We start from the raw sequence: 15,000 nt of genomic DNA, 5'->3' as shown, positions 1-15,000 counted from the left end.
AAAGTTTTCAAGAAATATTTGATGTTCCCAGACATAAACAGACACCCATGCACATACACATACATACACTTGAACAATCACCTACACATGGACATTATATATATATATATATATATATATATATATATATATATATATAAAGTCGGTTGCGGATAAAGTATACAAACTTATATGAATGATAGCTCCAAATCAAAAATACAGTGTGACCTTTGAGCGAAAAGATAAGAATCTTATTCCAAAATAGAAATGGCTGGAACAAAAAGAAAAACAGAATTACTGGCTCATTGTATTCATGAAAGTGAATACCTTGATTTTCGATTTTCTTCAATGAAAAAGTGTTTATTTTGAAGTGGCAATTCTTTCGAAATGTTTTCAAAAAAATTGTTTAAGCAGCAACAGACAATTCTTAAGAGAAGAATAATTTTGGAATTACCCCCTAACTTATATTAGGTTGGATTCTATGTGCAACAGTTTATAAAAGTTGCGAAGGTATTTAGATAAACAACCATTAAAAAAAAAAGAAAACGTGATATCGAAACCACTATCCATCCGTCCATTCATCCATTTTCGCTACTCACTATTCCTAAGAAGGTTGTGGTGTAGAGCAGGGGTTTTCAAACTGTGGTCCGCAAAGACAAGACAGGGGGTCCGTAGACAGCAAATACTTTTTATGGGCAATTTGATTTTATATATGTTTTTTAATCGAAATCTTTTAATTGACAACAAACCTATTTGTTAAATACTGTTAAATAAATAAATGCAAAAATATATGTTATTTTAAGCAAATATTTATGTATAAATTTCACAAGCGTTTATAAGGGGGTCCCCAAGGTAAAGCCTGAAATATAAAGGGGTCCGCAAGTCAAAAAGTTTGAAAACCCCTGGTGTAGAGTCCTCAGACGCCTCTTTAATAGAGTCCTATCAGAAACAACCGTCATTAGACTTTCATGCTGGACTCCTAAGCATTTCTGACTCAAATTATAGATATCCTACCATCTCGTTCTTGGTCTACCCAAAGGTTTACTGCTATTTGGCCTGTCTTGAAGAATCTGTCTTGCAATCTTTTCCCGTGACAATCTATCCGTTTTTATAAAACATCTTATCTACTTCATTCCGTAAATCTTGTATTCGCTTTTGCACACCCGGAAACACTGGTCGCCTACCGTGAAATATAAAAAGAACTTTTTTCAGGTTATCGTACTTCGATATAAAAAAAAATCCACAACCTTCTGTCTCAATAAACCACTATTGTCCTTTAAAGTTGCTTTTTATTTTTGCTACGGATTGCTTGAAGCTAACTTTCTTCCTACACCTCGATTCCAGGATCACACACACACACACACAAACACAGACACACAGACACAGACACACAGACACACAGACACACACACACACACACTCACACAAACACAAACACACACACACACGCGCGCACGCACACACACACACACACACACACACACGCACACACACGCACACACACACACACACACAACTACTTAATTTATCTCTATTATGATAATTCCGATAATTTGATATTTACAAATATTCGCGCCCACCCCTAACATATTTATATTTACAAATATGTTTTTAGTTACATACAAGCACACACACACACACACACACACACATATACACACCCCCACACCAGAAACATGTATGCACACATGTATGCATGCATGTATGTATGTATGTATGCAGACGATCTCGTGAACGTTTTGTTTTGGCAGTTCTTGTAGCGAAATAATACTTTCAATGAAGACACTTCAAAAACATTTATATATATATATATATATATATATATATATATATATATATATATATATATATATATATATATATATATATATATATATATATATATATATATAGAGAGAGAGAGAGAGAGAGAGAGAGAGAGAGAGGACAAAAGCAAAACAAGAGAATAACCAAAGACGTAGCGACGTCACAAACATTGAGGTCTTGATAGCCTTTCCTTTCACCTCGTTTGTCTCTCTTTTTCATGTTCTCTATCTTTTCATTCATTTTACTATTTCCTCTTCTCATTTCTCTCTTTCTTTTTCTCTTTCTTCCCCCTCTTCCCCCCTCTCTCTATCTGTCTGCCTCCATTCTCCATTATCAACATCAGTATCACTTTCGACACCTCTAGGCAAGAATGAAACAACATTTCGTTCTTTGCGTAATGAAAGAGGATCCTTTCAACATCTCCTCAGATGCTGCCCCAGAGCTCAAAGTCGTTGCAGAGTTGAAAACAATAGCCATTATGTCCTGTAAATTCGACCCCATGAAGGAGGCCATTTTCAGTTCATTGCTACATAAACGACTGTACCTACTTTCTCCAACTTCAGACGGCAGCTGAGACTGGATATCGTCGAACAGTTCAAACTCTCTGAGCCCAGACTATTAACTACAATCCGAGCAACCGCAGTTATCTTTTCAAATTCTACCGAACAGGTAGTCATGTGGGAGGCTTTGGATTAACAATTACGCAAAAGAAGCACGTGATTAGGGCATCAAGGGAAGACGGGCGAGGGCACCACAGATATGGTAAATATATTCGAAGTGGCTTATACGACTGGAAATATAATTTCGAAGTATTCATGGTGTCATGGTGAGGATCTGATCAAAGACTTTGCAATTAAAAGAAGTAGAATTTATATTAAGAGGTAGAATACTTTTCAAATATAAATAAACTGGAAGTATAGAAAAATAAACATTATTTTCCATCTTAACTGTTAGTTTTGTTTCATTTTGAAAAATAAAAAAAATATTTTACGGTTTATTGTTGTTTGAGTGCTTAGGACCTCTATGGGTCATAATCCGACCCTACCTGTGGAAACTGATTGCATTCTGGGAAAAAAATATGGTGGGTGGGGCAACTCATGAAACAATGCTTGCAAAATATCAGGCACTGGTAGAGCGGTGCAGCAACCAGGGCTAGCAAGGCAACTGACGTGGGCTGCCGGAGTTTTGAAGGGCTTTCATTCTGTGACGGTCTGACTGGGTTAGGAGATATTAGTGCAGCAACGAAGAGGGCCATAGCCTTGGAAATGGCTTTGGACAAAGGAGACAGACCAGTTGTTATTTGCTCCTGGGATGCAAATTGGGACTTGATTGAAACTGGGTAGGTCAACAGGTGAGGGTATCTGGTATATATATGTATAAATAATAAATGCGCCCTTTAAAGCCTAGCCAGGTTCATGGGCCCGGTTTCCCGGTTTCAATGGCGTATGTGTTCCCCAGCTGGACGGGACGCCAGTCCATCGGAGAGTTACTCATTTTTGCCAGCTGAGTGGACTGGAGTAACGTGAAATGAAGTGTTTTGCTCAAGAACACAACGCGTCACCCGGTTCAGGAATCGAAACCACAAGCTTACGATCATAGTGCTGACACCCCAACCACTAAGCCACGCGCCTACACACACACACACACACACACACACACACACACGCACACACACACACACATATGTACACACACACACATGCGTATGAAGGTAAGTGACCACGTAGAGGCTCCTTTATTCGTTCCATCTTTTGTTTGTTCAACCCATTAAAGCTTGGACATTTCCTTCTCTTCTTAGATGTGATCGCAGGGATATTTGACTTCTATCTTTAACATGATGACCAGCCATGTACTGGCTCTTCTCATTGGCGCCAATAATATGTCAAGGACGATACAAACGAATAAATATATATCTGTTATCTAAGCAGACCTTGTGCCTTGATAAAAACCAAATAAATAAATAGTCATAGCAAGTTTAGTCGAGATAATTCTGCCAAATATCTGATAATCTTTTTCTTAAAACTGGCGAAGTACTGATAGTAAAATCGTTAAAGCCTCGCATAGATTCCTTACCGGAATTCATTTTAGTTTACTGCATGCTGAGTTCAAATCCCACTAACGTCGACATTGCACATATCACCTGCGACTTCGTTTGCATCCAGTGATGTAGACAAGTTATTCCATTTTGGGTAAATGCATGCGTTGTTGAGATAATGGGATTGGCTAAGAGCAACGCCTTTCCTCACTTAAGAAAAAACAAAAACTTCAGACATAGATATCACTTGCTTTTTAACATTTCTATTATGCGTTGCATATTGACTTTCCATAACCGAGAAAGGTAAAACAGAGAATGAAAAAATTATATGAAGGAAATAAAAGCATTCAATCTTTTGGGGTCGATAAATAAAATAAATAAAATACAAGTCTAATACAGGGATTGATTCTTACTTTTTCTCCAGAAGAAATCTGTTGCATTTAGACCGAAAAAATGACGTCACAATATATCTATCTATCTATCTATCTATATATATATATATATATATATATATATATATATATATATATATATATATATATATGTATGTATGTATGTATGTATATATATACATATATATATATATATATATATATATATATATATATATATATATACATATACATATATATATATATATATATATATATATATATATATATATATATATATATATATATATATATATATATATATATGTTTGTGTGTTTTTGTGTCTGTGTTTGTTTCTCCTCGCATCACTTGGCAATTGGTGTTGGTATATTTACGTCCTCGAAACTTAGTGGTTCGGCAAAAGTGTCCAATGGAATAAGTACCACGCTTAAAAAAAAGAAACAACAACACCGAGGTCGATACATTCGATTAAAAATTCTTCAAGGCAATGCCCCAGCATGGCCGCAGTCTAATGAGTGAGACAAATAAAATAAAATAAAATAAAAGATACTGGAAGATTGTAGTCGGAATGTCTTTGATGATAAGTCTGCCCGACCAGTGCTGACGCAGGGTTAAATAAAAACAACTCACAGGATCTTCAAGGATTTGTATTCCAATTAAATTCTGTTAATTTTGACTAAACAAAGTGTACCAGTTATTTGCTTGAGATCAATTCAAATCGATTGTTATAACCTTTCTCGTAAAGTCTGTTACTGTGTGAAGTGGAAATGAGAATTTGCATCGCCATCATGAATAAATACAAAAATATCTTGAAAGAAACCACAGCTACTCATAAAAATATATTAAAGAAAGACAATAATAAAAGAAAAAACAATTGCAAGTAAGACGTAGAAGTAAATGAAAGTTTTGAAAATTTTGGCTTGTGACGTCATTTCTTTGACGTCATTTCTTTCATTGATGTGAAACGAGAAATTGTACAGTGACATCTTTCTTGATACAGTGTTATTGAAATATGTATGTAAAGCAGAGTGATGGTGAATAGAAAGAAAGAAGAGTACTTTTTCAAAATTTTACAGATTTAAAAAGTAAGAGAGGGAGAAGGAAACGGAGAGATACAGAGAGAAGGAGAAAGAAAACCAAAGCATGGCAGAAAAAGAGGGAGGGAAAAATATCAAGAAAATGTGTATGTATGACAAGTAAAAGCATGCGTACATAACGAAAAGAAAATATTCCGATATTTTGTTGTTTTTGGCACTCCGTCGCTTACGACGTCGAGGGTTCCTGTTGATCCGATCAACAGAACAACCTGCTCGTGAAATTAACGTGCAAGTGGCCGAGCACTCCACAGACACGTGTATCCTTAACGAAGTTCTCGGGGATATTCAGCGTGACACAGAGTGACAAGGCTGACCCTTTCAATTACAGGCACAACAGAAACAGGAAGTAAGAGTGAGAGAAAGTTGTGGTGAAAGAGTACAGCAGGGTTCGCCACCATCCCCTGCCCGAGCCTCGTGGTGCTTTAGGTGTTTTCGCTCAATAAGTACTCACAACGCCCGGTCTGGGAATCGATACCGCGATCCTATGACCGCGAGTCCGCTGCCTTAACCACTGCGCCTCCACATTCCAATATTATCTACATAGTAAATATATGTTATCTTGTTATATTGAGGTTTTAGGTTTTGGTTGACTTAGCATAAAGGCCGCAGATTAGTACATTTATTGGCCAATGTTTAGATGTTTTACAACGTCGTAATGAAAGGTAAAAACTAGGGCGATGGATTAGCACAATAGATAAAGTGTAGAATAAAATAAATGCCTTGTAGAATTTAGATGTATTAAAGGTAGCGAGCTGGCAGAATCGTTAGCACGCCGGGAGCGGCATTTCGTTCGTTTTTACGTTACGAGTTTAAATTCTGCTGAGGTCAACTTTGTCGTTCGGGGTCGATAAAATAAGCACCAGTTCAGCACTTGGCTTGATGTAATTTGAAATCAGTATTTTGTTATGTTAAGGCGGTGAGCTCGCAGAATCGTTAGCACACCAGGCAAACTGCTTAGCAGTATTTTGTTCGTTTTTACGTTCTGAGTTCAAATTTCACCGAGGTCGACATTTGCTTTTCATCTTTACAGAGTCGATAAATTAGAGTTAAGCGTAAGTACTTGGTTAAGAAGTGGGGTCGATGTAATCGACATACCTCCTCTCCCGTAATTGCTGGCCTTGTGCCAAAATTTTAAACCAGTTTTTACTTATGGTCCGAGTTTAAATTCTGCCGAGATGAATTTTGTCTTTCATCTGTCAGGAACTGATAAGAATTATCTACTTGTCGAGATAAAATTAGAAGAAGAAGAAGAAGAAGAAGAAGAAGAAGAAGAAGAAGAAGAAGAAGAAGAAGTAGTAGTAGTAGTAGTAGTAGAAGAAGAAGAAGAAGAAGAAGAAGGAGAAGAAGTAGTAGTAGTAGTAGTAGTAGTAGTAGAAGAAGAAGAAGAAGAAGAAGAAGAAGAAGAAGAAGAAGAAGAAGAAGAACAACAACAACAACAACAACAGCAACAACAACTATGACAATGGCTTAAATTTTGGCCCATGGCCAGCAATTTTAGGGAAGGGGCCTAGTTGATTACATCGACCCTAGTGTTCAACTGGTACTTTACTTCATCGATCGCGAAAGCATGAAATATCCTTAAATCAATTTAAACCAATATTTCTAATTGCTGAGAAATACATAGTTCCGTTAGTTTCGCATTTAATGATCTGAAGAAACGAAAGAAGAAAATGGCTGATCTTCAATTAACTGGTTATAACCCTAAGGTGTTTTATGCTTTGTAATCGAATTTACAGGGACTTATAGACAAATTTTCCATGATATTCTTGGAAATTTCTTCTTCTATTGGTCAAAAAAAATATTCCTTTCCATTCTTGTGTATACTTTGTTTGGCCAAACCGACAATATAATTATTGTGTTACGATTATAATCTTAAGCGCAGTTTCAATAAAGTATCTTTAACAAGTTCGAGGCATTTGATTACGATATATTTATTTCTCAAACAACGATACTCCCTGCACATATGTTGATTCTGGAAGAAGCCGAAATTTAAGAAAGAGATAGATAGATAAATAGATAGATAGCAAGCTAGATAACTAGCTAGAGATACATAGATAGAGAGATAGAGAGAAAGAGAGAGAGAGAGAGAGAGAGAGAGAGAGAGAGAGAGAGAGAGAGAGAGAGAGAGAGAGAGAGGAGGAGAAATTTATGCTGATTTAATCGATTCTCATATCTTCACTGCTATTTATTTTATGGTCTTCGAAATACTAAACATCGAAATTGATATCGGTAGAATTTGAACATAAGACTGGGAGGTACTTTAAGTAACCGGTACAATACGGATTACTGTCATTCAACTTCGTCATCAAAATATATTAAGCTATATGGGTAAATTGGATAAGAAGCAATCTATGAAGAAAGAATAGTTAATATTTTCCTAGCATTGAAACCTAACCATAATCGGTTATGATAATCTATTATTATAATCGATCAAATCAACACGTAGGCATGTTCCCTTTCTGTTTACTGACACGAACTATCCCTGTAAACATATAAAATATTATTACGATTGATTACGTGTGGATAACGTGTGTGACATTGTAGAAATAAACTTGCTAGTGATATATTATAAACAAAATTATGCTCTGTTATCAACTGAATTCAGCAGAACAAAAAAGACATGGTAAATTAGAGTTAAGCTTAAGATTACGGCGATTTCGGAGATAATAACCTACGCTTATACAAACATAGAAAGTAAAGGGGATGAAAAACAAAATTACATTATTGAAGTTAAGGTGAAAGCAGTGAATTGGAAGAAATTATAAAGGGTCTGGCTAAAAGATAGGAGGTATAGGCGCCTGTATAAATGTGTGGTGATAAGTCTGCTTCATAACCATATGATTTCGGATTCAGTTCGACAACGAAGCACCTTGAGTAGTGTCTTCGGATCTATTTTAAAACGGGGGCCACATTTTTCATTAATGTTTTACGTAGTGTTTTTGGTACGGAAAGACTTTCAAACTTCGTATACTTATCTATTTTGTGTTATAGAACAGAAAAATATTTTTGTATTCGAATTTATTTCATGTAAAAAATTGTCTTATTTCGATAATTTCAACCAATCACTGACAAGTATTCAGTTGTTTATATTTACTCCTTTGGCTGATTAAGCGATGTAAAGCGTATATAATCTCCATACCTTCGTTTTATTTGCTTTTTTCATTTTAAATTTGCTTTAACCCTAACCCTAACCCTAGGGTTAGGGTTAGGGTTAATTGTTTCAGAATCGTTTGTTTATGTAGTCGGCACTTAATGTATATCGGCTGAATGGACGTCAGTGATTGGTTGAAATTACAGAAATACGACAACTTTAACATGGAATAACTTGTGGATTTCTTCTTTTTAAAAGAAGACTAAAAGAAAAAGATGTTTTATATGACACATTCTACCAGTGTTCCAAGTTTCAAAGTGTTTCGTTAATGAAAAATGTGGCCCCCGTTTTAAAAAAGATCCGTGTCTTCTATTATGGACCCGGGCCGATGCTGAATTGCGAGTGAATTTGCTAGATGGAAACTAAAAGAAGTCCGTTGGGTGTTCGTGTGTGCCTGCATAATATATAATGGCGCAGGAGCGGCTGTGTGGTAAGAAGCTTGCTCCCCAAGCACATGGTTCCGAGTTCAGATTCGTTAGTGGATTTGGTAGACAAAACCTGAAAGAAGCCCGCCGTATGTAAATCTTTTACTATAGCTTCGCCGACCAAAAGCCTTGTGGGTGGATTTGGTAGACGGAAACTTAAAGAAGTCGTGGTGTACATATATATATATATATATATATATATATATATATATATATATATATTCGCCATGATAGATCACTAGCCACTAAACCTTTTCTATTTTCTCCCCTGTTTATTTCTGTGCTCCTTTCTATCGAAGAGCGTAGGCTCAAAACATAAAAGACTTTCTCAATTCCCGAGCGTTAAACTAATACATCTGTTTGTTGTTTACACACCCGTCTTCGTCTTTTGTTTTTTTCTAAATTCTCTCTCTCTCTCTCTCTCTCGCTCTCTCTCTCTCTCTCTCTCTCTCTCTCTCTCTCTCTCTCTCTATATATATATATATATATATATATGTATGTATATGTATATGTTTGTGTGTCTGTATTTGTCCCCTACCCTGCCATCGCTTGATAGAATAAGTACTAGGCTTATAAAGAATAAGTTCTGGTGTCGAGTTGTTCGACTAAAGGTCGTGCTCCAGCATGGCCGCAGTCAAAAGTCTCACACAAATAAAAGAGTAATATATATATATATATATATATATATATATATATATATATATATATATATATATATATGCATATATATATGTATGCATATGTATGTATATATGCATACACGCATGTGTATGTGTTTGTATGCTTTTATGTGTGTATTTGTGTGTTTTCCCCCTACCAAAGCTTGTCAACCGGTGCTGGTTTGTTTACGTTCCTGTGATCCAGCTGCTCGCTCAAAGAGATCAATAGAATAAGTACGTGACTTAAAAATATTTGTGCTAAGGTTGATCTGTTCCATTAAAGCGCTTAAAGGCGAAATCCCAGGATGATCGCAATCCAATGACTGAAATAAGTAAATAGTAAAATACACACGCACACACACACACACACACACACACACACACACACACACACACACACACACACACACACACACACACACACACATTTATACCATATATACCAATGTTCACTATCTTCTGATGAAGTTGTAGGAACACCATCGTAATATACCGCTTGTTATGTACATGTTTAGTACTAGCGGGACCGTTCTCTCTTAGGACAGATCACAGCCGATTTCTTTCAGAAAGAGAAACAAAAAGAAAGAAAATGAAAGAGAATGGACCCTATACATTAATGGTTAATGGAGGTTTACGTGTCATGTAGCTGAAAGGACGTTCTTCTCAAATTTATGAATTCCACCGACCTTTTTGAACACGAGATGGGAAATTTTCCCAAGACACAGGCATTTCGACAAGTTTCTGTTATCGCAAACGAGAGAATCATCCTCTCTGAATTAAGCATACAGTCTTACAAACCTTAACCATTTCCCATCCGATTAACCCAGATTTCCATTGTTAATTCATATATAATATATTACCAGTGTTCTTCTTCTAAAAGGTCAAAGTGACATAACTTCTATCTCACATTTTCAACAACGTTTTCTGTTATTTTTTTGTCATCTCGATCATTATTTTCCTCTCATTTTTCTCTCTTTCGCTTTTCTCCAGAGAGTAACCATGTTTATTTTGAGCCTTAACCTTTGCCGGATGCTTCACAGAATACTATACAAGCCCGTCCGATTACAGTATTATTTGAGCATGAGCCTTATTGTAGCTTACATATAAATCCTGTGTGCGGGTGTGGGTGTGTTTGTATGTATATATATGTATGTATATATATATATGTATGTATATATATATATGTATGTATATATAATCATAAATATACAGGGATTAGCATTGAGTTGCTTCTCCAACACACTGAAAATTTAGAAATAGCAGTCAAAGAACTACTGATTCTAAACTACAAATTTTTCTCTAAATGGATGGCGATATTTGTGGCACGCATAGAACAAAAACCCGGAGGGGAAAGCATAAACAACACAAGTCTTTAGTTAATCGGATACGATCGTTTCATGGTTAAGGGAAACGATCGTATCCGATTAACTAAAGACTTGTTTTGTTTATGCTTTCCCCTCCGGTTTTTTGTTCTATGTGTGCCACACATATCGCCATCCATTTAGAGAAAAATTTGTAGTTTAGAATCAGTAGTTCTTTGACTGCTATTTCTAAATTTTCAGTATGTTGGAGAAGCAACTCAAAGCTAATCCCTGTATATTTATGATGATAAATGGTTTTACCGATAAAGGTTTTTTCATACTGAACTACTTGGCAAAATTGTTAATTATTAATTCTATTATTAATTGACGATTCCCTGCCCTTATTCTTGTATGTATATATATATATGTATACATACATGCACACACACACATACATACATACATACATACATACATGCATAACCTTTTGAACTTTTCTAAACTTTCCTTTCTGTTGAAGAGCGTAGGCTCGAAACATCAAAGACTTTCTCACTTCTCGAGCGTTAAACTAATACTTCTGTTTGGTGTTTACACACTTGTCTTCGCCTTCTGATTTTTTTTTTGTAAATACCAACTATATATTGCACGCTCACGTGGTCGCACCAGTTTCATCATGTCTCTACCTTACACTTCAAGCTTCTTCCTTGATTTTCTACACCTACACTTCGGGCTATTCTACTTGGATTTTCTACTCTCCTACACTTCGGACTTCCACCTGGTTTTTCTGCACCTCTCTTGCATACACATGGATTACACTGGACTCTTCCGTTGATGAGAAATCGCTCCAATACACCACGACGTTTGAACCTTTTGAACTTTTCTGAAGTTTCCTTTCTGTTGAAGAGCGTAGGCTCGAAGCGTAAAAGACTTTCTTACTTCCCGAGAGTTAAACTAATACATCTGTTTGGTGTTTACACACCCGTCTTCGTCTTTTGCTTTTTTTGGGAAATTCCAACTATAAATATATATATATATATATATATATATATATATATATATATGTATGTATGTGTGTGTGTGTGTGTGTGTGTGTGTGTATACACTCTTTACTCTTTTACTTGCTTCAGTCATGTGACTGTGGCCATGCTGGAGCACCACCTTTAGTCGAGCAAAACGACCCCAGGACTTATTCCTTGTAAGCCTAGTACTTATTCTATCGTTCTCTTTTGCCCAACCGCTAAGTTACGGGGACGTAAACACGCTAACATCAGTTGTCAAGTGATGTTGGCGGGGACAAACACAGACACACATACATACATACAAACATATATATATATATATATATATATATATATATATATATATATATATATATATATATATATATATATATATATACATTTATACGACGGTCTTCTTTCAGTTTCCGTCTACCAAATCCACTCACAAAGCTTTGGTCGGCCCGAGGCTATAGCAGAAGACACTTACCAAGGCGCCACGCAGTGGGACTGAACCCGGAACCATGTGGTTGCTAAACAAGCTACTTAATGCCCCGTGATAGAAAGATCAACAAAAACATGACTCCATCTAGGGAGAGATAAATATTTGTTCAAAGGAAACAATACATGTCTTTACGTGCTGCTAATAGTTTCATATATTGAGAAATATCTCAAACATATTCAATGGCAACGAACTAAAAAAAAAACAAAAATTAAATAAAAGAAGAAACGCAAAAAACCTGAGAAGGCAGCATATAGAAAACGCAGAATGCTAACAAACGGAAAACGAAAAGGTAAAAACTAAAATGCAAAAACTAATAAAAGGTAAATGAGGTATCTTCCTTAGACCTTAGAAAGATACCAACAGGTTAATCAGGCATAGGCGGAATTTTCCAGTTCTCGAAAATATATTTATACATAGGCGTATGAGTGGCTTTGTGGTAAGTAGCTTGCTTACCAACCACATGGTTCCGAGTTCAGTCCCACTGCGTGGCATCTTGGGCAAGTGTCTTCTACTATAGCCTCGGGCCGACCAAAGCCTTGTGAGTGGATTTGGTAGACGGAAACTGAAAGAAGACCGTCGTATATATGTATATGTATATATATGTGTGTGTGTTTGTGTCTGTGTTTGTCCTCCCCCCAACATCGCTTGACAACCGATGCTGGTGTGTTTACGTCCCCGTAACTTAGCGGTTCGGCAAAAGAGACCGATAGAATAAGTACTAGGCTTAAATAAGTCCTGGGGTCGATTTGCTCGACTAAAGGCGGTGCTCCAGCATGGCAACAGTCAAATGACTGAAACAAATAAAAAGAATAAAAAAAAGAGTATATATTTACACACATACACACACACACACACACACACACACACACACACACACACAGCGGACTGAAGGATAAAATAACGTTAATGATTATATCAGGTAGTCATAGACAGCATGAAATAAAAGCTTATAGTTAATTTATATATTAAATGAATAATTATATATGAGTATGTATAATTATTTTTATTCATATTCCCGTGTATTGTGTTGACGAAGGAAAAAGTCTTTTTTATGGCTTTAATCCAGAAATTGGACCCAATTCACAATTAATGTGAAGTGTTTTTTAGTATTTTTTCACTTGCCCGACTATATATAATATATATATATATATATATATATATATATATATATATATGTCCTCCTGGGGCTAAAAGCAACAGTAACATCCACCCCTAGGGGTCAGCCACACTTAAGTGGCAATATACTACACTTTATCGTGCAGTTACTGTTAATACTTCATTTAGAGAATCAACATTGCTTGTTTTCACCTTTTCGATATCAATGAAGAATTTCACTGGAAAAGTAGATATAAGATTGCCAAGATTTTGTCTCTCTCATCAAAGATCAGTGGCTATCGAACGCCGACGAAGGGAAATAACCCTGAAACCCGGGTCCGTTCGTGCTACAGATCATGATGGGAGGGATAACTTCCCTTGGCAAACAGGACACAGTAGTGTGTCGATAAGCCAGCTGGAGGAGATGTCCTCCTGGGGCTAAAAGCAACAGTAACATCCACCCCTAGGGGTCAGCCACACTTAAGTGGCAATATACTACACTTTATATATATATAATTATTGATTTAATATATATATATATATATATATATATAGATAGATAGAGAGAGAGAGAGAGAGAATTATTAATTTAATACATTAATATATATATATGTATACATATATATATATATATATATATATATATATATATATATATATATATATAAAATCATTAATCTAATACGTTAATTTAATATATATATATATATATAAATGTTTATATACCAAAAAAATTTTCTAACATTTTTCTAACATTTTTCTGACATAATTTAAATATATACTTTAACCATGTAACACAAGCCTTCTGTAGTTTTTTCACTCTTATTATCTTTTATACATCCAACCACGTGCTTTCACATACCAACTTTCTCACCTATATATATATATATATATATATATATATATATATATATATATATATATATATATATATATATACGTATATATATATATATATATATATATATATATATATATATATATATATATATATATATATATATGTATGTATGTATACATATGCATACGTATATATATGTGCATATGTGTGTATCTCTCTCTCTCTGTCTCTCTCTCTCTCTGTCTCTCTCTCTCTCTGTATATATATATATATATATATATATATATATATATATATACATACATATATATCTATATATTACATGTAAATATATATATATATACACAAGGATATATATATACATATGTATATATATGAATATATGTATATATATATATATATATATATATATATATATATATATATATATATATATATATACATACGCACATGCATAAATATATGCCTATACATACACACACACTCATATATACATATGCACACACATACATATATAAACATATATATATGCACACACACACATTGATAGACAAATAAAAACAAACATATGTACTCATGCAGTGGTTTTTAACATTCTCGTTTGTTCTACGAGACATATACACACATTAGAGAAAAATGGTTAGATATGTAGATAGCCAAATCCACAGATAGGTTATGAAAATTTTATTGACAGGTACCTCGAAGTCTCACTTAG

At 35.0% G+C, this 15,000-nt stretch overlaps 1 long non-coding RNA gene across 1 annotated transcript in view; it reads right to left on the bottom strand.

Annotated features, from left to right (window-relative positions):
* The window catches only part of LOC149133459 (uncharacterized), a 6,020-nt gene extending 1,759 nt beyond the window's left edge, over nt 1-4,261 (bottom strand). Inside the window, exons 1-2 of the long non-coding RNA XR_016243361.1 lie at nt 3,859-4,261; nt 994-1,159 (exon numbers count right to left, since the gene is read on the bottom strand). This is a non-coding gene — a long non-coding RNA (uncharacterized LOC149133459). The remainder of the gene's footprint in view (nt 1-993; nt 1,160-3,858) is intronic.
* Between the last annotated feature and the right edge of the window lie 10,739 nt (nt 4,262-15,000).

Source organism: Octopus bimaculoides, chromosome 10, assembly GCF_046866305.1.
Source record: "Octopus bimaculoides isolate indiv1 chromosome 10, ASM4686630v1, whole genome shotgun sequence".
Classification (NCBI taxonomy): domain Eukaryota; kingdom Metazoa; phylum Mollusca; class Cephalopoda; order Octopoda; family Octopodidae; genus Octopus; species Octopus bimaculoides.
This window is presented reverse-complemented; position numbering and strand designations above follow the sequence as displayed.